Raw genomic sequence first — 21,242 nt, 5'->3', positions numbered from 1 at the left:
CGCAAACAGAACCGGAGCTGAGGCACTAGAAGGATTTTGATCCATGTGAAAGGCAGGCAGAGAGCATGGCAGGGACGTGTGTGAGCCTGAATGCAGCTGTCAGTCTCAAGATCTCATAGATATGCAGATGTGATCTGATGGACTTCCCCCTGAATGCTAGCATTCTTGGTCTTTCTGTTCCTTCCCAACTTTTGACACCTCTCTGACAGCTCTTTGGTATCACTCCTTGTTTCATTCAGAGTTCATCCACCTCTCTTAACACCCTTTACTCTGTCAGCAGCCTTCCTCACCCTCCCACAGAGAGCAGGCACCCAGCTCTCTCCTAGAGCTTTTTATTTTTTTAACATATGAAAATTGCCTTCATGCTTTTCCCTCTCTTCCTCTGCTCTGCTCCACACCACATATTCTGGAAGTCACCTTCAGACCACACTGGAGTGTTACCTCTATTGCCCAGGGCCAGGATCATGTTACAGCTTTCCTCTTCTAGCTGAAGATGTGTGCTCTGATTTGAACTTCTCCAAAGTTCAGGGATGTTTGGAATCTGGGCTTTTGGCTTGGACCCCTCTCGGTGCCTCGTGTCGGCATCTAGGAGTTGACAGAAGTTGTTTGCAGCTGGGGCAGCCAGGCCTGCAGGATGCAAATGACGAAGAACAAAAGACACACACACACACACACACACACCCCGCACTCTAACAAACGATTTAAAACTGGCCCCATGATGAATTGTGTGGCCTTTGGGGACTTACCAGCACCTCTGTCTTTCCACCCATGCCACAGGTTAGGCAGTGCTCACCCGGCTGCTGGAAACCCCAACAAGCCAAGAGATTTCAGGAAACTAAGGTCACACACTCTGGCCTGATGGCACCTGCTTTCATACTCCGGCTTTTCCTGCGAGGGACTGGGCTAGGAGAAAGCGATGGAGAAGATTCTGGCAGAGAGACAACCCCATTCGGCACATGACTTCTCTCCTTTTGCAATGGCCCTCAGGGCAGCTGGGCTGTGGGAGGGGTGGTGGGCAGAACAAGTGTTTTTTGCTTTCTCTTTATTTTACCAGAGTAGAGGTGGACAGCTTGTCTCCGCCTCCAGGTCAGGACTGTACACGCACAGGGTTGGGGGAGGAAGAGGAGACTAGTTTCAAAGCACAGGCTGCATTCCCAGTCGGGCAGCGTGGCACCGCATTTTAGGGCAGCGTGGCACCACATCCCCCAGGGTCACACCTGCTGCTGCTGGGGGCTGTGCATGAGGCCATCCAAGGCTGTGCTCTCCCTGCGTCCCCAGCCCACCCCTCAGGGAGGGGGTCCTGCAGCACCAGCCAGGTGTCTGTGCAAGCCTTGGTGAGCCTGCCTGGTGTCAAAACAAGCACGACTGTCATTTTCTCTCCTTCTACCTACAGGAACCAAACGCTTCCTTCCTCCCCTTTCTTCCTGGCAGAAAATAGGCAGCTGAGAGAGGGGCTAGTGAGGGCAGGGAGAACCAGCAGCCCCCGCACCCCCCTGCCAGGAGGGAGCTGTTGCAGCCCAGGCTATTTTTAACCTGTTTTTGTTGCACGCTGGCAGTCGTGTCCTCTGTTACTTTCTTCCTTCTCTGTATCTCTGTATGTCTTTGCAGCTCCTTCCTGCTACCGTGAGATGTGTGAACTATATATGGCCTGGGAAATCTGCAGCAGGCAGTATTTTTAAACCACCCAGGCCCCCGGTTTGCAGGCTGCTGTGACGCAGTTTATCAGACTTTGCAAGTTTCTCATGGGAATGCAGGGTGCCCGGCGGCAGCCTGCGGTGCTTGGCTGTTTATTTTTTGCCCTCCACAACGCAACCCTTGGGGCCTGGGCAGACATCTCAAGACCTGGGAAGCAGCAGACCTTGTGTGTATGCAGAGGTGGGTTAAAGCCTGGCTGTCCTCACGGTGTGGCTTTCTGGATGTCAGCTGCGGGTCTGTGGGGTGAGGTGACTTTTCCAGACGGCCAAGTGTTGCCATCGAACCCCACAGGCTGGGCACAGAGAGGGCATCCCTGAACGGCTGCCGTCCTGCAAAGTGCAGGAGGTCCTCAGGTCAAGGTCCCTGCTCATACCCTCTGTGGAAATGGTATCACTTTGCAATATTTGGAAGTTAGCACTGCCAAATTTGTTTTGGTTTGGTACATCACTCAGTCCCTCAGGACCTGCCCTGTAACCTCCATGCCCGTGGTGCAGTGCTCCAGCTAGACAGAAGCGCTGGGTGGGGAAAACAAGCAAAGCAGAAGGTAAATGGCCATAGGCCACTGAGAAGGTCGATTTAAAGGAAAGCAGGGGGAGGAACATAAATCCTAAGATAAGCCAAAGACATCAAAATCAGATGGAAGGTTGACAGAATAGGTTTACAGCAATGCAACCCTGGTCAATAGACATCTGGTGTAGAAAAGAATGAATAAAAATACAGGAACAAATATTTGGGAGCAAAGCCTTTGACTAGCTGCACTTGCCCAATGGACCTTTGCTCTTGCCTCTTCTTCCACAGCTAAAATTCTCTCCGAGTAAAAAGGTGTTGCTGAGGACAGAAGGTTTCCTTATGAGTTTTTTTTTTTTTCTCGTTGCCACCTTTTAATTTCTGGTTTATGTTCAATGGAGAGAAAGTAAAATGCTGTTTTGAGACTCTGCTGGAAAATCCTGTCAAAAAACATTCTTTGAGCATTTTCAGTGTGAGAAAAGGCAGGGACCACTTGTATTGTCTACAGTATGAACTTCCATTTTTCTCATGGTGCTATTTTTTTTGCTTAAGTTCTTTCAGAGGATAAATAATATGCTTTAGTCATTCACAACCATGTAAACTAAAAATACTATTAATCAGATTTTGTTCTGTGAGAAAATTATGTTTCTCCCTGTGCTTCTTCTTTTAATACTTATGATGTATAGACTCAAATTAAATAAAGTGTCTTGTATATGACTTTACTCATGTAGAAGAATTAGCTAATGAACTTGCCTGCAAGTATATATTTGCAAATATATTTGTGTTCCTATATAAACACATGCTTTCATCTACTCTTGTTGTTTGTACTCTGTTTCCTCAGTAAGAATCCTAAGTCTGGCAGGGAGGAAGTTTACTTTACTGCATCTTTGGGATGCACCTGATTTTCATAGATTTCATTGTGCTTTGGACCAGGCCCTTCTAAAAGCTTTTTTTTTTTTTTTTTTTTGAGATGCTTGATTCCAGGGTCATGGAAGTAACTGTAATTTGTAAAGATTATCCCTTCAGGCTTTAAGGATTTACACAGTTTAAGGAATGCTAATCAGTGTTTATAAACGGTTATAATTTGACCTCTGCACTGCTCCATTCAATTTATTTAAATTGCTAATAAGGCACAATATTTCAGTTTGCCAAAAAGTGAAGGATCACAGGTATCAGAAACCCACTGGCTTTGGTACCATGACACTAGGCAGTGTTACGGAGAAGGCTAATTTCTCAGGGACAATTGGGCCAGTGTAGGAAAGCCTCTGTGTTCAGGAAACTGTTTTTCATGGATGATTAACTCCTTGGATTTATAAACATTTAGGTAAAACAACACCAAAGATGTGAGTTTAGCAGGATTAAAAGAAAGCCTGAGATGTGTTTATCATCAATAGGTAATACAAAGGAGACAGATAAACCCTCATGACTCCACTGGTGAGAACCACCTCCAGGAACAAGTTAGGAGCCCAATGATGTTTGTAAAGACGCGCTCCCACTTTGTAAAGAAAATTCAGCATAAAATTCTGTCAAAGATGGAATATTAGATTAGCTAAAGCAAGGATTTTATGTTGCTTGGCAATTGTTATTTTCCAAGTAGATGTTTGCTCATAAAACCCAGGGTTTTTCTTAATCAAAACTTGGCTATAATTGTCTTCTTTCTATCAGAGAAGGCCTTAGTTTAAGCACACGCATTATTTTGAGATCAAAATCATTTTATCATTCCAGAGATACTTTCCAAAGTGTTCCCATGACATTCAGTGGTCAGTGGACTTTTAATTCTGCAGATGCCAATTAGAAAACAAGGCCTAAGAGGAAGTTCATTTCTGGGCAGTGAGAGCACATTGTGGGTGGCCATAGACGCCACAAAGCCTATGACTTCAGCCACCTGAGAAATTAAATAATGAACCCTGACTGAGGAAGCTTGTGGGCATTACATCATTTATACATAAAAACAAAAAAATAGATTTATAGGGCACACGGGTGGCTGTGACATCACCAGCAGCCAATCTGGAAGTCTCAGCTATATCCAACAGACTAAAGCCCTTTAATACCATTCTTTGTAGAAAAGGATCCCACAAACCTACCTCTCTGCTTTGGGTTTCTGTTTTGTGGTGGTTGGTACAGATTGACTGTGACATTGGCTCTGGGCTGAATTGCCTAAGCTGCAGCTGTACAGGGTGTACTTTGCGTTGGAGGTGTAGGATGTGTGCCAGGTGTTTTTCAAAATAAACAAGTGTAGCCCTGGAGAGATGAACTGCTGATGCAATTTTGGGAACCGACTCAAGGGGTTTGTAGAGATCTGATATGTTTGAAGTATTTTATTATGGTGGTACTGGCTGCTCAGAAGTTGGGATAAGGCTGTTCTATTTCAGAAATTATCCTACAGAGTTACTAACAGTCTGAAAAACAATTATCTGGAAAAAAGTATTGCCTAATACTAAAGTTTGAGAAGAATAGCTTACAGTAGTAGCTAAGCAGCAACAGAGCTACAGCCAGTGGTGGCAGACAGCCTCACTGCGGTGGTTCTCATTGGGAATGGTAAGAGGAGAACCCTAGGACTAGCTTTAAATGAAGGTGGAACCATAGGAAGAACCAGGTGATTTTACAAGGAGAAGGGCAGCAAGGCTGATCAGCCACAGGAATAGCTGCTGGCAAAAAGATGAAGCATACAGGAGGCAACGGGATCCTTGGGGACAGTTGTTATTCCCTGGGGTCTGGGCATCCATGTATGTATGCAAAGGCAGCTAGAGAATCCTTCTGAGTGTAATCTCTGTCTCTTGCTTTAGGCTCTGCAACTCTTCCCTTGCCTCAAAATGCACCCGTCACTTTAGGGAGTGGGGTTGGACCATGAGCAGCTCATACCCCTGAAAAAGCACCCTCTGCATACTGACCCTGGGCAGTGTCACTGAAAGCATCTTTGAGCCTTCTTTAATTAAAACTTTGATTCGGGCTCAAGCAAGGGAAAACAAACATTGTCCGGTTCCAGCATTCAGATCCCTCAATGTAAGCCAGATGTCACAGCTGGTTCATAAGACTGCTCTCGGTGTGGCAGCCGTGACCTCCTGCTGCACACCACAGAAGGGCGGCAGTCAGGGACCAGCCCAGTAGCTGTCTCGATGCATCTTGCTTTCATATTGAGTCTCAGAATATGTTCCCTGGTCTTGATATCCTCACTCCTCTCCTTTCTTTTTTCTCTCCTCTCTCTTCCCTCCCACCTTGAGACTTGGCACACAGCACATTACCCAAGGAGCAAAAAGAAGGAAAAGAAAAAAGAAAATGAAAAGAGGAAAGAAAAAAGCCTATGTCCCTTTGTTTGTTTCTAAGGCAACAGGTAGGAGATGCAGAGCACTGGCATCCTCCCAGCTGCACTCCCGCGGTGTCAGGGCTGCTCAGTGCCCCATGGGGACTGGTGGGAGGCTGTCTGTCTGTCAGCACGGGTGCTGGGGAAATGGTGTGAAACAAATAAACCTCACTTGTGCTCTCATGTTAGCCCTTTGTGCGGGGCTCCTGCTGCAGCTGCCCAGTCCCCAGCTCTGCTTGCCGGGTGACTGGAGACAGGCGAGAAGGCAGGCAGGTGAAAAACGTGTCTCAGGTGACCTCACATGCCAGCCTAAAGGCTGAGACGCATTTAAAAAAACAAGACTTGAAATAAATTACTTCCTCCTCCCAGAGTTACAGCTGGGTCATGCAGGAAGGGGGAAGGATTATCCCTTCAGGAAAGAGAACATGCATTTGATGGTTACAGATTTTACTGAAATAGATAAAAGAGAAGGCTTTTCCTTCTGTTTTTTTCCTTCGGTCTCTGAACTTCCTTCACCTGCCTCCATCCATCATAAGCAATCATCATGGGAGGACCTGTGAAGCTGTGGTCACAGTCCAGTAGCAGTGGCAGGAGGACACTCAGATCGGAATGAGTTGAAGACAGGCAATGCTGAACCTGGCTGAGCTGTGTAGGCACCATGGAAAGCCACCCTGGGGACCCTCCAGAGCCATGAGGGTGAAGTTAGGGGCATGGGCTAAAGCAGAAAGAGGCTTGTGGATAGGTTGGATGACAGTATTCTGCAGGCTGAGTCCTGTCCCTGACTCAAGAGGAGAGAAACCTGGGCATAAAATCACTGTCGGAGCTGCTGGCCAGTAATGCTTTTCCAGCCTTTTCACCAGGGCAGGGAAACATTTTCATACAGGCAGGTCACTTTGAGCTAGGCTGCCGGAAAATACAGGAACATGGTGCTGATTATGACTTCAGTGCTCCAACCTTGACTTTGCCTGGTGCTTTTAAGGCTACAGTTAAGTTACTTGGAAAAGTTTCATTGAGCTGACCTCTCTCCATTTGCTAAAAATATGGAGCGTCCAAGTTTCTGTTGTCTTCGAAACTAACAAGACTTGCAGAAAGCTCTTCAGAATTTATTTCTGAGGTTTTCTGAAGTACCAAGCAGCTGACCTGTCTTCCTAGCTGTTGCACTAAATTTCAGAAAAAGCCCAAGCAGTATCCTGAACACTTTTAAACAATAAATTTAGATTCATCTGACTTCAGTTGATGTCAGCAGAACCACTGGTGCCTGAAAGAAAACTAAGTTGCTTGCAGGATCTGTAGAGAATGCGGGAATACTATACCCAGCAATAAATAATTGCAATTTCTGGGTAACCTGTGACAACACAAATGATGCCGGAGTTGAAAGTGCCAGCCTGTGTGCTTTAGGGAGCTACAACAGGAGTTCCTCTGCAGGCAGGTATGTTGCAAACCTGAAATTGTTAGGGAAATCCAGTGGAACTCCATTGCAAAGACTGACAATATTTCTTTCCAAGATTATGAAGATTAAATTTAAATAGGGGGCTAATAAATCACCTCCTGCTCAGTCTGGTTGAGTCTTCCGTATGTAATAATGAGTTTTCCAGGCAGAGCGGGTTAGGTATTGGTAAGGAATAGCTGTAAATTCTCTGAGACTACATCTGCACGTATACACGTATATGTGTGGCTATGGCTGTGTGTCTGGAAGGTGGGAAGCATGTGTGTGAAGGCTGCAGGGGATGTTTCATGAAAGCAGTGGCAATAGCAGCAAGAAACAGAAATACCCTGTGTGATGGTTGCAGAGATCCACCAGCATAGCTGCACATACCTGCTGTTCTAAGAATTGCCTGACATGTACATCGTATCCAGAAGGGGTTTTTTACAAACCCAGATGTATATAGATGGGTTTGCATCTATATACACAAATAACCTTACACGGATAGACAAACCCAGCAGGTTTTCTTACTACGCTTACTTACCATTTTTGATACATATAGGATGGTCAATAAGTAATTCTTTGAGCAGTAAAACTGCTTGTTTTAGAAAAGTTTACTTGTCTTAGAGAAGTAATGCCTTCCATTTCTAAATTAACACTAAAGAGACATAGTTAGGCCAAGTTACTTGGCTTTACAGATTTGAAGTAAGTACACATCATGACTTCATTCAAGTTCCAGATAGGTTTTAGGAAGCATCTTGAAAATGACCATAGACTAGAACTTCCATTCGTTGATATGATAACATAAAATATTATGAGTTGAGTTTTTTGTGGTTGTTCCTTTTTTACATTTGGAAGATAATGTGTCCCAGACCTGTTGTACGTCATCTTTATTTATATCCAAGCCTTTTGTTTCTGTGCATCTTTTATTTTGTAGTATGACTCCTTTTGAAACATGCATGTTAAAGGAGAAAATTAAATCTTTCATACAAAAACAGTCCTTCAGCTTGTCAAAGGTAAAGAACTATAGCTTTTATTTTACTGTACGAAGCTCAATTACCTCAAAAAACAGTTTACTTTCCAGCGCCAAGCTTTTTTGTATTCTTTGTCTGTTTTTCACTTCCTGTCATGAGATTGCTTTAGGATTTCCCATTTTCTAAAAAAAACCTGAATATTGCAGATGTGAAACCCTGCCTACACAAAAAACCTGAAGATTATGTTTTTCCTTTACAAGAAAAGTATGAATAGCTCTGGGACAAATTAGCATTGCAATACCAGGGAAATGTGATCTTTTACACTATAAGAGATAAATAGACAAGTGCTCTTTGCCCTAAACAATGCACATAGAAGACACATGGAGAAACTCTATGCTTACAACTTGCTCATGGATCAGGCAAAGAGGAATCCAGATCTGTGCCATCCCATTCTTGAAAGACTTCAGCATGATCTGAGCAACACTGAGTTTATGTTTTCCATGGCAGCAGGGGAGGTAGTAACTGACTGTATGATGCCGAACTCGGGAAAATATCGAAGCCTGTCCCAGCTTAAGCACTTGAATAATCACATTACAAGTCAAATGTTCATACAGAGCCTCTTTACGCTATCTGGCTCATAATATTTGGTGTTTGTCCAAATGCATAAATTAAAAAGAACTTCTCCTGGCTCTCCTAAGGGCACCAGGACTTTTCTGTCAAAGGAAACATCATTTGTCTATCACATATCCTTTGATTGCCCCAAAGGCCTGTACCAAGACATGCTGATTCAAAATGTGGCTTGTTTTTCACAAACAAGATCATACAGGGAAACTGCTTATGCACCCACTGCACAAGCACCATTGCATTTAGGTCACTGCCTTTACAAAGATTGTAATGGCAAAAGACTATTCCCCAAGGTTTGGGGAGAACAATTGCTTTCTAAGACAATTCACCTGCAAAGGCAGTTGGAGTGCAGAATCTCTTTGATGGTCTCTTTAAACCAAGTAGGGGTGCTCAAAAGTCCGTGAGTGCTGCCAAGGAGAGGTTCTGCAGCATCTCTGCTACTCTGGGGGGATGGTGTCAGGCCTAGTGCTGAAGACCTTTTGGCGATGCACAGCACAAGCACCATTAGTGACAGAGCTAGGCACAAGACCATGGAGGCCAGCGTGGAGGTTAGCTCCCTAGAGATGCTTCAGCTAATGCTGGGAGCTCTGAGCAAACTTGCCCAGAGGACCAGCCTTTTTTTTTTCCTGGACAAGACAAGACTTCAGAGGCACAGCACAGAGTATCACTCAGGGTAGATGCAGCCCAAGAAGATAATTCCCTTGAGAACTGAATGGTCTTTTGGGCAAGACAAGGGCCTTTGACAGGAAACTCATTGGCAAGTACATGAACAAGCAGTCTGCTCCCACACTGGTGATGGGTGTGTTGCTAGCAGAATGACAGTCCCTTTCACCTGCCCCCTGCACATCCTGCTTTAGGTTTCATTAAAATAACAGTAACCTTTAAACTCTTGTAAGAGGTAAAAAAATTTCCAGATCTTGAAAGATGTGGCATTACCTGATGCTGAGACCAGAGACTTGCAACTATGGCTGATGCAGCAGCAGTATTTGTTTTTTATCTTTCCTTGCCCTTGTACTTCCACCTGAGCTGAAGGGACCATCTCTGTGAATGAAAGCCCGCTTCTGTTTCCATTGCTTTTTATTACCAGCCGAGCTTTCTCTGAAGAGACAGGAGGAAGGCAAAACAACTTCAGCTACAATTGTGCTTGTTACAGGGATTTTCAGAAACTTGAATGGGTGTTGCTTGCCTCTATAAACTACATCCCATTGCCAGCTTATAAATTACCAGCATTATTATACCTCTCCTTTCAACACTGACTATACTTTTTGCCTGCTGAAATGAGGATGGAAAAATAGGGGGAGGAACAAACACCATTTTCCGAGGCCAGTTCTCATGTTCTCAGGATTTTGTACCCAGTAGTTTTCTAGTCAGTGAGGCATTAAAATGCTGAGCTTTCAAGCCAGTAAATAGCAAAAATAATCTGATGGTCCCCTCAGCACAGAAAGAAATCTGTCCAGCTGGATTGCTTCTACATATGCTGTCAGGCAGAGAAAGATGTCCACCAATTGTCACCTCCTCCTTTGGCTTCTGAAGCAACCCTGCATAATTCACTGAGTGTGCACAGATCTTACTGGCACACACGGCAATGCAAGCAGCAGGGAGGAAGCAGGCACTACCAGAGGAAACAGACCATAATGAGAATACAGCTTAACACCCTCCCACATATGTGTATGCACACACACATATACACCCACGTCATGAAATATGAGAAAGAAGGGAGAACCTGGAGGGCAAAGAAACCTAGCAGGTGTCCAGGGAGAAGGGGCTTGACTGTTGTGGCTTCTATTTGACCACAAGGATTTAATGCAACGTTAATCTCTGGTGCTCTCGACATCCCTGATCACAGTCTTCTGATTTCGTCTGAGCCTACATTTCCAGCACAAGCACCTAGTTTCTGTGGGAGAAGTGATTCTACGGGGGAAAAAAGACCCCATATCTCAGCTGGATACTGATTTTTATTCCCTAATTAATTAAAACAGAAATTTCTTTCCATGTCTGAATGACAGAAATGCAAAAAAGCTCAGGAATGGCTGAGGGTTTTAATTCACTTGATTTTTGTACAAGTAAATATATTTTTATAAATATATATAAGTATATTTGAGAAAAAAACATTATTTGAAATCAATTAAAAGATTTCAAGTGAATTAGCAGCCAGATGCCTGAGAATCAAATCCCTTGCTATTGATACCAGCAACAAAGCCAATTTGGCTCAACAGCAGCAGGCAGCAATCTTCATGTATGGCCACTACCTGATGCCTGGTGCTGTGATTATATCACATTCCCCTAATTTACCCAAGACTGAATATAGCCAACACTTAACAAAACCCACCAGCAAACCTTGAGGCTCCTAGCTTGCCTTGCCTCACAGCCTGACGCCACTAGCAGTAAGCTTGTCCTGTCAGGGTTGTGTGTTGATGCAATTTGCACAAGGCATAAGTGCTTCTGCTTCAAAAGAGAAACTGACACCTCTATGCTTGAAAACATAGGGCAACTGTGGCAGCATCTGGAATTGCCAGGGCACTTACCCAAAGTGTGACCAAAAGAATATCTCGGGCTTTTTAATCGTTTTCCAGAGCGTTACTGTAGTTCTGTAAGTTTGTCATTGCCATTGACATAAACAGAACACTGGGGTCTAATTTAAGAGTGTGCAATATGTGGATATGCTGAGCTGTCAGAGGAAATGAAGGAGAATTGACTACTACGATTTTATCTACCTCAGAGGTTTGTATCTCTCTGCTTTTCAGAAGGCATACCTGTAAGGCAGTGAGGTTGGGTGTATGTCTAAATGTGACTCTGATCCCCTGTTCTGGCAGAGAGCTTGTGGAAGTGATTTTGAAGCTAAGAAATCACAACTTTACCAAGCGATATACTGCTCTTCTCCTCCCCCCCCCCCCCCCCCCCCCTTTTTTTTTTATATGACATGGCTTCATGCTCTTAGTCAACAACAAATTTCTGCTGCATGTGAAAACCAATGAGCAAAGTGGCACTTCTTATCATCTCCGAAACATGACTGGGAGCTGTTTACAAAATCCCAATGAAAGGAGCAAATTATTGGGAATATTGTGTGGTAATAACAAAATACTTATGCTTCTCTAAGTTGTAACCTCCTTCTTTGGTGCAAAACCTTTTGAGTAAATACAGTCCATCTGTCAACATGGTTGCCACGCATGATGAACAGTAGGAGTCCAACTGCTGGAAGATGTGCTCTATGCATGCTAAGTGGCAGCTCTGTATATGGTAAAATTGTCATTAAAAAGTGTCATGGAAAAAATGTCCAAAGATATATTTATTATCCAGAAAACTGTATTTATTACAATGTATTTACTGTACAGTTTAATGTCATTTTAGCATGGCTATGTGAATAGGATTTAAAGCTACATGGAAAAAAGTACAAACAAGAAAAAAATAGTCACTTTAGAGAATATATTGGGAGTGTAAAGTTGTTATTTTTCCCTTCAAGGTGTGGTTTCCCATGACCTGCTGGAGCAGACCAGTAACCTGAAAAAAATATGCGTACTTGAAATGTGTATCTGAACACTCGGGGTAAGCTGTCCTTTGTGCCAAGTTTTCTTTCACATGTGCTGTATGAGAATTGATTGCCTTTGTGATTTTTATCCTAGCTGAAACAAATGCACATGTTGTTCTTATTTGTATGAATGGCTAATCCATTTTAATATGCTGTTTTGACACATGTACATGACTTTTTCAAGTTAATAGAGGTGATTCACATCCCTCATGCCTTCCCTTCAGTACTTTTTCGTCTATACAAGCATAACAGGGAAATATATCCTTGTGTCAATGGTAATGATATGGAATTTTTTGAGGCCTGATATGCATCAACTTGGTACAGTACCAGTAACCCCAACATGCATCCCTTTTGGAATGATCCTCTACGATGTACGAAATTCCTTTAGGCATTTCATCTCACTTCCTCAGCTTGTCCTCAAAATGCCTTCTGCTGGAACTCTCTGCACAGAGGTTAGGATGAGGACAACCTTTTGGTACAAGGAATAGTAAGGGACATTGTGGACCCCTCGGTATTTTTTCTTGCCACAAAGCAAATGTCAACCAACTGCAAAGTGGCAGCTAGGAACATTTCTTTCCTGCTTTGTTTGTACATATCTAAACCATTTCTCTGGATATTAGCTATTTTCTCTGAAAATAAACATATACCTTTAGCAAATCTCCTGCAAGTTGGCCCATTAGTCATCAGAAAGAACCAAAGGAAAGAATTCACTTGGTCTCACTTTACACACCTAATTTTGGTGTCATTGCCAGATTCAGAGTAGGAGCCTGAAGTGGAAGCTGCGAATCATCAGTTGGAAGAGCATCTGTCATTCCATTGATTATGGTGGAAGTCTACAGAGAATCACCTAGAGCAAGATATGGGGTTCCTCTCTACAGAAGTCAACAGTTCTATTGAATTAAAACCCAAACTCCAAAACTTGTAATTAAGATGTTTTAGGAGAAGAGACTGAAGAACGTCAAAATAAGAGTAATCAAACACTAAGCTTTGGGGAAAAAAAGTCTCCTAATGGAAACTGAATATTTTCCTGATTGTTTCCATCTGCTCTACACCCTGGCTATTCCATGAGATTGTAGCCGATTAGCGGGGAGGAGGAAAACAATTTTCCAGAAATATTTTGCTGCACTCATGCAATAAGTACATTCCAGTTCACAATTACATTGTGTGTAAAAGCCAGGTCCTTCTACAGTATTTGTATGAAAAGTATTATCTAAACAGGGGCTGTGTACAATGCAGCTGCCAAGGTGCTGACCACATGAATACCCTGTGACATAGATTTGGCAAGAATGAGATTAGCCTTGTTATCTTGGCCAAATTCCAGAACAAGTAACTAAAGTTGGACAACTAATTTTCTCTCAGTTTCAGCAGGAGATACTGAGTGTGATGCTGCTGCTTTATATTTTAGGTAGCTGTTCTCATTATACAAGGGGGATATAGAATACTGCCCTCTTGACATCACATTTACTCTGGCTTTCCAGAAGTTGAAATGACAATTAATCATACAGGGCAATCACATCATCACACGGCTCTTTAACTCTTTTCCTGGTGCTGCTTAATAGCTTCTTCCTCCCAGTCAGGCAAGGGGAATGTCCCTGTACCTTCAGCAGGCTTTAATCTGCAATCCTTTCTATTGAATTCAGCACATGATTGCTTGTCTTGCTGAAAGGGTCTAAGGAAAAGTTGGTCCTAGGACCATGAAGTCTTAGAAGTAGTATGGAGTGTACCGAAACTTGTAATGATATGATACACACTTACTAGACCAGAAATCTTCATTTAAATTTTTGCGGGTGCTGTTGGGAAGCACGTGGCATCCTGTCTTCTCATTGCAGGGTGAGTCCTGCAGCAAAGAACCAGGGTCAAAAAGAGCTAAGTAGCTGTGACTGACAATTAGAGACTGTTATTGTCATGGTAGAAGGCACTAGATGCCCACATGAGAGGTCTAGGATCCTTTAGGCAAAAGGTCTGTCCCGAAAGCACACCCTACACATGCCTTTGTGTAGGCCAAGACTTCATGCTAACAGCATACGCTATCAGCACTGTTGGTTCTTTTAAGAGAGCTGCTGGATAAATGGAGCTGGGCATGAACAAGGCAGACTCTGCGTTGGTCTCTGATTAGAATCAGTGCTTGAGACAATGCTGGTCTTGTGGAGCAGGCATTGGCATGGAGTTAGGATTCCTAGGAGATGGAAATGACTTTTTCTCCCAGGGCTACCACTCCCATTAACTGGAGACATGAGACCCCCTCCTTGCTACAAATTTTACTTGGTATCAGACTCATTACTCAAGTTTCCTTCATTCAGGCAGTGTGACAGGCAGCAGAATACTGGCTAAACATCAAGCAATGGGTACAGCACCCTGCAGCTAGGATCCAGAAGTCACTAGCCCATCTCTATATAAACAACATACTTATAAAATACAGTAGCATACATTTGCTAATTAGCTACATAGTTAACTGTACACATTTCATACATATGCACAGTAACCACTACACTGCAAAAACGGCTGACCACAAAAACACCCTCTTCACTGCTGTTGGAGCTCTTTCTGCTTGCAGGCATTTTCAGCTAAAGCTGCAAGTCTCTTTGGGCTAGCTAGGTTGTAGACCTCTTGCTTTCATTAACCTGTCAACAGCCACAGTACGCAGCATTATTCAGCATCTTTACTTAATGCAGAGTCAGTAGTAGCTGACAGGTTCCCTGCTGGTAGTCATGTACCATTTTCCTGAGCAGCAAAGCCCCAGTTTATGCCCCAACTGGTCTTGTAATGAGTTGGGGGGTTGTGTGTAAATAAAACCTAGATCGACCCCCAAATTCGTACTATTCGAAAACCAAGCTGTCATTTCATGCAGTTACAGCACAGCACAGGACAGCCTCGGTGTGCCTGGCATTAGCAGCTGTTCCCTGTAGATCCCTCTACCCTGGGGGCTGAGCACTCATTTCAGGGAAGGTCAGCAATGGCTTTGCCACCTCCTCCCACCAAACACTCCCAAAGGGAAGCGCCGTGCTCCTGCCAAGCCTCCCATGTGAACCTCGCACCAGAGCCTGAGCAGGCTGCTGGAAATCATCCCACATCTGAGGTGAGCTCTGCAACACAACTGCTGTATACTGATGGGTAGTACCCTGAGGTCAGCAGCTAGAAAAGCTGGGGGAAAACTCAGTGAACTGGAATCATGCAAGATTCACTGTCCTGTACAGTTCAGTTAAGCTGCACGTTGACAGGGGGTTTGGGTGAATATAGTGCCTAAAAGGTACAGAGGTATGAGTTCACATGAACCAAAGTGAAAGAAAAAAGGGGGGTTCACTTTTAGCGTTAATGACGATGTGCCCGCAATTTAGCATGAAACTTTCTTAAGCTCCCTTTGACATGAAACTAGATATTAAAAAAGAAAAATCTGTTTAAATGCAGGTTTTAAAAACTTGGAAATGGCCCTAAAACAGAGTATGTTATAGGCTTGCAGGAAAAAAACCCTTCTGGCTTAACTGTAGGTATTTCTTAATATTAATTCAGTCTACACCCTGTCAAGGCTTTCATCAATATTGGTGGAGATTGTCCTGAAAAATGATTTTTCAAAGGCTAACAAGGCTGCTGGATTTGATTCATTTTTAATTACACTACCCGCGCCCCCCCACCCCCCAATAAATAAATAAATCTGTTAATTCCATCTTTTCTTCAGTAAACCCTTAGTACTTCTCAATGCTGCTTAAGCAGGGATTTAGATGAAAGTCCTTTGTGGAATATGGCTTTTGTTAGAGTTAGTAGAGCTGCTAAAATTCCATTCTTTCTGTTTTAAATCAGACATTTCTTTGCAGGCTAATACAAAATACCAATACATATATGCAAGTACATGCAAAAAAACCCACAACCAAACCTAAAACCCCAACCCCAAACCCAAAAAGCATGCAGGGGAAAGAACTGGATTGTAGATTTGAAAAATGTCATAGAGCAGCCCCATCAGTTCATGTCCATTTAAGGGCACACCCACTTTCATTCATATATTTTATTTGCTGTTTAGGCTCTATCCACTTTTTCTATTTAATTAAATGGAATATTTTCTTCCAAAATGTTCCATGTGCCAAAAACTAATGAAAGCCAAAGCCTTCTCAGCTATGAACAAGCAGACCCCATTTTCAGTGGGTCGAATTCATCTTCCGAAGGAAACTCATTGTATCAGCCTTCTTGTACTTAAAGGGTGCCTACAGGAAAGATGAGGAGGGACTTTTTGTCAGGGAGTGTAGTGATAGGACAAGGGGTAACAGTTTTAAACTGGAAGAGGGTAGATTTAGATGAGCTATTTGGAAGAAATTATTTACTGTGAGGGCAGTTGCTCAGAGAAGCTGTGGGTGCCCCATCCTTGGAAGTGTTCCAGGCCGGGCTGGATAGGGCTCTGGGCAACCTGGTCTGGTGGAAGGTGTCCCTGCCCATGGCAGGGGGGTTGGAACTAGATGATCTTTAAGGTCCCTTCCAACCCAAACCATGCTGTGATTCTATGAAATAACACTACACATAAATGTTATCCAATATGCACAGCAATGTTGCCTCAGTGTCATCAATTTTAAGTTGTTCCATGCCGCTTCTCCCCAAAAAACCCTACTGATGTAGAAAAGAGAATTTTCCAAAAGTCCTGAAAGTTTATGTTATCAATTTATTATCCAACAGGTAATAGAGAGCATTTCCTCAGCTATATTATTTTGACTTCTGGGGGCACGTGTTGCATACTCAAATCCTTAGCTTCCCTCAGTCAGAGACATGTCATGACTTAGAATAATGATGTTCAAAACAGCGAGCCAGTTTCTTCTCTGACATTATTGTTTTGGTATGCTACATTTATTGGTGAAACAAATAACACACTTTTCCAAGATTTAGATACCTCTGTACTGCATGCCTTATCACCTGCTTTGTTATTCTATGATTCATGCAATATTTCCTTGTAGCTGTTGGAAACCTCAGCAGACTGGTAAGACATATCTGCTGCCTTATTTTCCTTTTAACTATGAAATTATGTTCATTTTCAATGCAGAATTTCTTTATGAGAAAAGGCAATTCCAAATCCTGAAGATCCCACCAAGGATCCCATCAGGCCTTCTCCTCTTAACACTGAGCTGGCCCACATCCCACAGCCTCTCCTCAGAAATCACATGCTGCAGCTCACAACCAGTTTGGTGGCATTTGCTGGACTGGCTCCAGGATGTCCATGTCTTTCTTGCACTGGGGAGCCAGCCCTCCAGGTGTGTTCTCATTAGTGATGAGCAGAGACAAAGGATCACCTCCCTTGACCTGCTAGTGACACTGCCTAATGCAGCTCTGTATAAGGCCGATACATATATGGGCAACTATAGAAGGCAAAGAATCTATTGTACTGTTCATTGCACAGGTAAAGTAACTAAGGACAAAAAATGTAGAGATGAAAAATTACTTCAACATTAAGACAGGGCAGGATTTCTGGAAATAGAAACAAAACCACTTTTTCAGAAAGATAAATTTGGAATACCTCTTAAGAGTCACTTCAGAAAAAGAGTAGTGATATGTAAGAGGGATGTTGTGACAAGACTGAGAGACACACTGATTTTATTCTGATTTCAACATAATAGCATCAGAAGATGGAGGAGCGATACTGTAATGAAACCAGGATCAGAATCACTGCAAGTACAAAACCTGCAGTTGTTTACATAGCAAATAAGCACCAGAATCTTACGGAGCAAATTCAAAGCAAAAATGTATAAAATAAACCTGACAACTCAAGTAAAACATGTTTTCTGCGTGTAAATGAGAAATATACACATTTTTCCTCGTGAGTCTTACCTGGAAGTATCAGAATTTCATCTGCTTCTTTCTTGCATTCAGATAGAATCTTCTAGGTCATCTCATTCAATGATTTATAGACTGTTTGTACTAAACAGATGTTCACAACAAATAAATATACAATAAATTAAAATCATCTTTCCAAAACTGCTGAGACTTTACTTAGAGATACCTTACAATATTTGTTCTCTATTCATGGAGATAATTATTAGGAAGAAAAATATAGTCAACTTTGCATTTGTAATGTGAAAAATATGTGTGCACACATTCATGCACACACAAACATATTTAACAAGCATTTTGATATTGGTTTAACTATTATTTTTCCTCTTTGCCTCAGAGTAAATAGAAGAAAAGAAGATGACAAACCTTTTCATCGTGTTACACTGTGATCACTTCCACCACCACATCTCCGATGTCCTCCAAAAGAAGGCCAGTTCCTGTTCAGGCTTACCTGCAAATCGCTTAGAAATGTATGGGAGTTACTGAAACTGCCAGCGGTAGAATCATCACACAAACAAATTACAGAACCTAGGAGCCCTCCTAGAACAGCTTGCCTACTTCCATGATACTTTATGCTTTCACCAGCTGTCAATGTCAATTTGTACATGTCAGTCCTAACAGGCTGTAAGGCCACTGAGAGAAGCAAGGGCAGAAATTATAAAGAAGATGTCCCTTATATGGACAAAACTTCTGGAAAGTTTTCCAGAGTCAAGGGCAATCCAGATTCATTGCTGGCTGGGTCTGTGTGCATGCCTCAGTCACATATTTCTTGCAGAAGCTCCTCAGCTATGATCTAGAGACTCTTGCAGACTTTCTGATTCAACCAGTATGGTTACCCATAACAGTTTCATTAAACTACTTCTGTACAGCCTTTTGCTTGTTAGTCTTCCCCCTGGTAGAAGACTATGTTGAAAATAGTATGTTCTATGCTCCATTCCTAAAACAAACAACATGCAGATAAATATGGTGCAAAGTGCTTACCACAACTGAAAAATAAACTTCTAACCACAGTGAGGGAGGGGAAAAGAGCTGGGTATTTTGTGGTCCCTGAAGGAAATTGAAATCTGCTTTTTGGTGGAGACATGCTTCAAAAGATGAAACCAACCAAATGGGGAAAATGCCTTTTTTTTTCTTGGGTATGCGCACAACACATATTAATGGTTGCCATAAGTTAAATGGGAAGTACTATTGATATTATTGTCTGTTTGTTATTAAATAAAATCATTTAAGCTTTGTTCTCTTCTCCAGTGGATTAAAGAAAGACATCACCCTGAATCAAATCTGATCAAATTGCCTTTTAGCATATCATGCCTTCCTACAATACACCTCAGACAGTGGCTGCTGCAAAACATTTTGTTTAGTGCCTTGTTTATTATTGTTTTTCTAGAGGAAAAATGGCCCCAAACATAATTTATTTTTCTCCAAAATTCCAATGGTCTGTTATACTTTAAAAGAAAACAGATGATAAAGGCTTCTTATAAAGTTCTGTGTCTTCTTTAAGGGACTTCACAAGTCAGCTGAAATTATTTACAAAAGAAAGAAAAAGAGAGAAGGGGGAGGAAAGAAAGAAAGAGAAAGAGGAAGGAAGGAAGGAAGGAAGGAAGGGAGGAAGGGAGGAAGGAAGGAAGGGAGGAAGGGAGGAGGGAAGGAAGGGAGGAAGGGAGGAAGGGAGGAAGGAAGGAAGGAAGGAAGGGAGGAAGGGAGGAAGGAAGGAAGGAAGGAAGGGAGGAAGGGAGGGAGGGAGGAAGGGAGGAAGGGAGGAAGGGAGGGAGGGAGGGAGGGAGGAAGGGAGGGAGCGAGGGAGGAAGGGAGGAAGGGAGGAAGGAAGGAAGGAAGGATGGAAGGAAGGAAGGAAGGGAGGGAGGAAGGGAGGAAGGAAGGGAGGAAGGAAGGAAGGAAGGAAGGGAGGGAGGAAGGGAGGAAGGGAGGAAGGGAGGAAGGAAGGAAGGAAGGAAGGATGGAAGGGAGGAAGGAAGGGAAGGAGAGAGGAGAGATTTTAAGTTAGTTGCTGTAGTTAGTGATTTTTCTAAAATTAAAATGACTAGTATTTTCTAGACTACTGTTTGTATAAACATTCAGAAAGATGTTTGTGTTTGTGTGTACTTCAGAAGTCCCCAGAAGGATTATAAGACAACAATTTATATATGTTATTGAACCAGACATTTTCATGTCTCCACAGTCCCTCAGATGATTCATGTCCTTTCCTAATGACAATAATACACTAGGCTTTTGGCCACTAGTGAGCAGAGCTGGCTTGGGCTGGTGACCTGGAGATGAAATGTTTACTGCCCATCTCCTGGGCAACCATCTCCCCCTACAGGCACCTTTAAATAAATCTTCTCTTCCTTATTTCCAAAAGACACTTTGGAACAATGCCATTTGAAGCTATTGAGAATACTTCCAAAAATCCTTTTGTTTAAGGCTTGTTTTCTTAAGTATTTTGTGTAAGACAGGCAAAGTTTTCTTTCCTTAAGTTTTAAGTAACTTTCAGATGTTAACATGGTTTTCTTCCTTTCATTTCTCAATGTCTTATGCCGTAGCCTGTGGCATGGCACTTTGCCCGCGAGCATTCCCACATTAGAGGCTGCTTAGGCACACGAATCCCAGCTGTCATCTCTGCCCCGGGGAGGAACCAAAAATGCACTACATGCTCCCAGTCCAGCTTCCTCTTCCACATTGCCTCCCACACCCCAGGTACCCCTACATCTGCAAACCCCATATCAAAGCCAAATTCTAAGAGAAAAAAGAAAGATGAAAATATAAACCCGGTCTTGATCTAAGCTACTAAACACAATTTTAAACGAGGAAGTATGAAAGCAAATTGCTCCACCCGTACTGCACATGCAGTATTTATGTGTAGAAACAGAGAAAATAGAACCTGACACAAAGCTGTGTTCTTGGAGATCCGCTAATAATCTCCATGTTTAATATTCCCAGAAGGCAATGTTTAATATTCTCATTGGTTTCATTCAAAGACATGCCCATCTGTTTGCGAAACTATCACACAAAAACAATGCTTCCAGTTCTCAATGCCTTACTCAGGCCTTTGTGAAACCAGTTACTGGAATTTTTATCTGGGTTAGAAATTCAAAACAGTGCACAATAAATAAGTTATAATTCAAATTTTAGTATGATGAAATGCTCAAAATGAAAGTTGAGTCTAGGTTTTTTTGTTATTTTTGTAACTTTCAGCGCTAAGAGGAGTTCCCTACCATACTGTTAAATGCTGTACTGTAACACTCATGAGATGTAATTTCTCTCTTACATCTCCATATGTGCAGAGTAAGTTATGTCACTCTACCTTCAGAGTTTCACCAGTTTGTATCTCTTAAAGACATAGATGAAATACTTAACTGAAGGCAGACTCAGGTATGACGTCTTTTGTATTTC

The 21,242-nt window shown here is 42.6% G+C and overlaps 1 long non-coding RNA gene across 1 annotated transcript; it reads left to right on the top strand.

Annotated features, from left to right (window-relative positions):
* Positions 1–1,725: 1,725 nt before the first annotated feature.
* On the top strand, positions 1,726–19,086 carry LOC308064845. Its single transcript, XR_013928565.1, has 3 exons — positions 1,726–1,875; positions 11,985–12,067; positions 18,190–19,086. It is a non-coding gene; the product is annotated as an uncharacterized lncRNA (long non-coding RNA).
* Positions 19,087–21,242: the final 2,156 nt, after the last annotated feature.

This window comes from Falco punctatus (assembly GCF_963210335.1).
Source record: "Falco punctatus genome assembly, chromosome: 5".
NCBI lineage: Eukaryota > Metazoa > Chordata > Aves > Falconiformes > Falconidae > Falco > Falco punctatus.
Note: the sequence above shows the minus strand (reverse complement) of the source record. Positions and strands in the feature narration are given on the sequence as shown.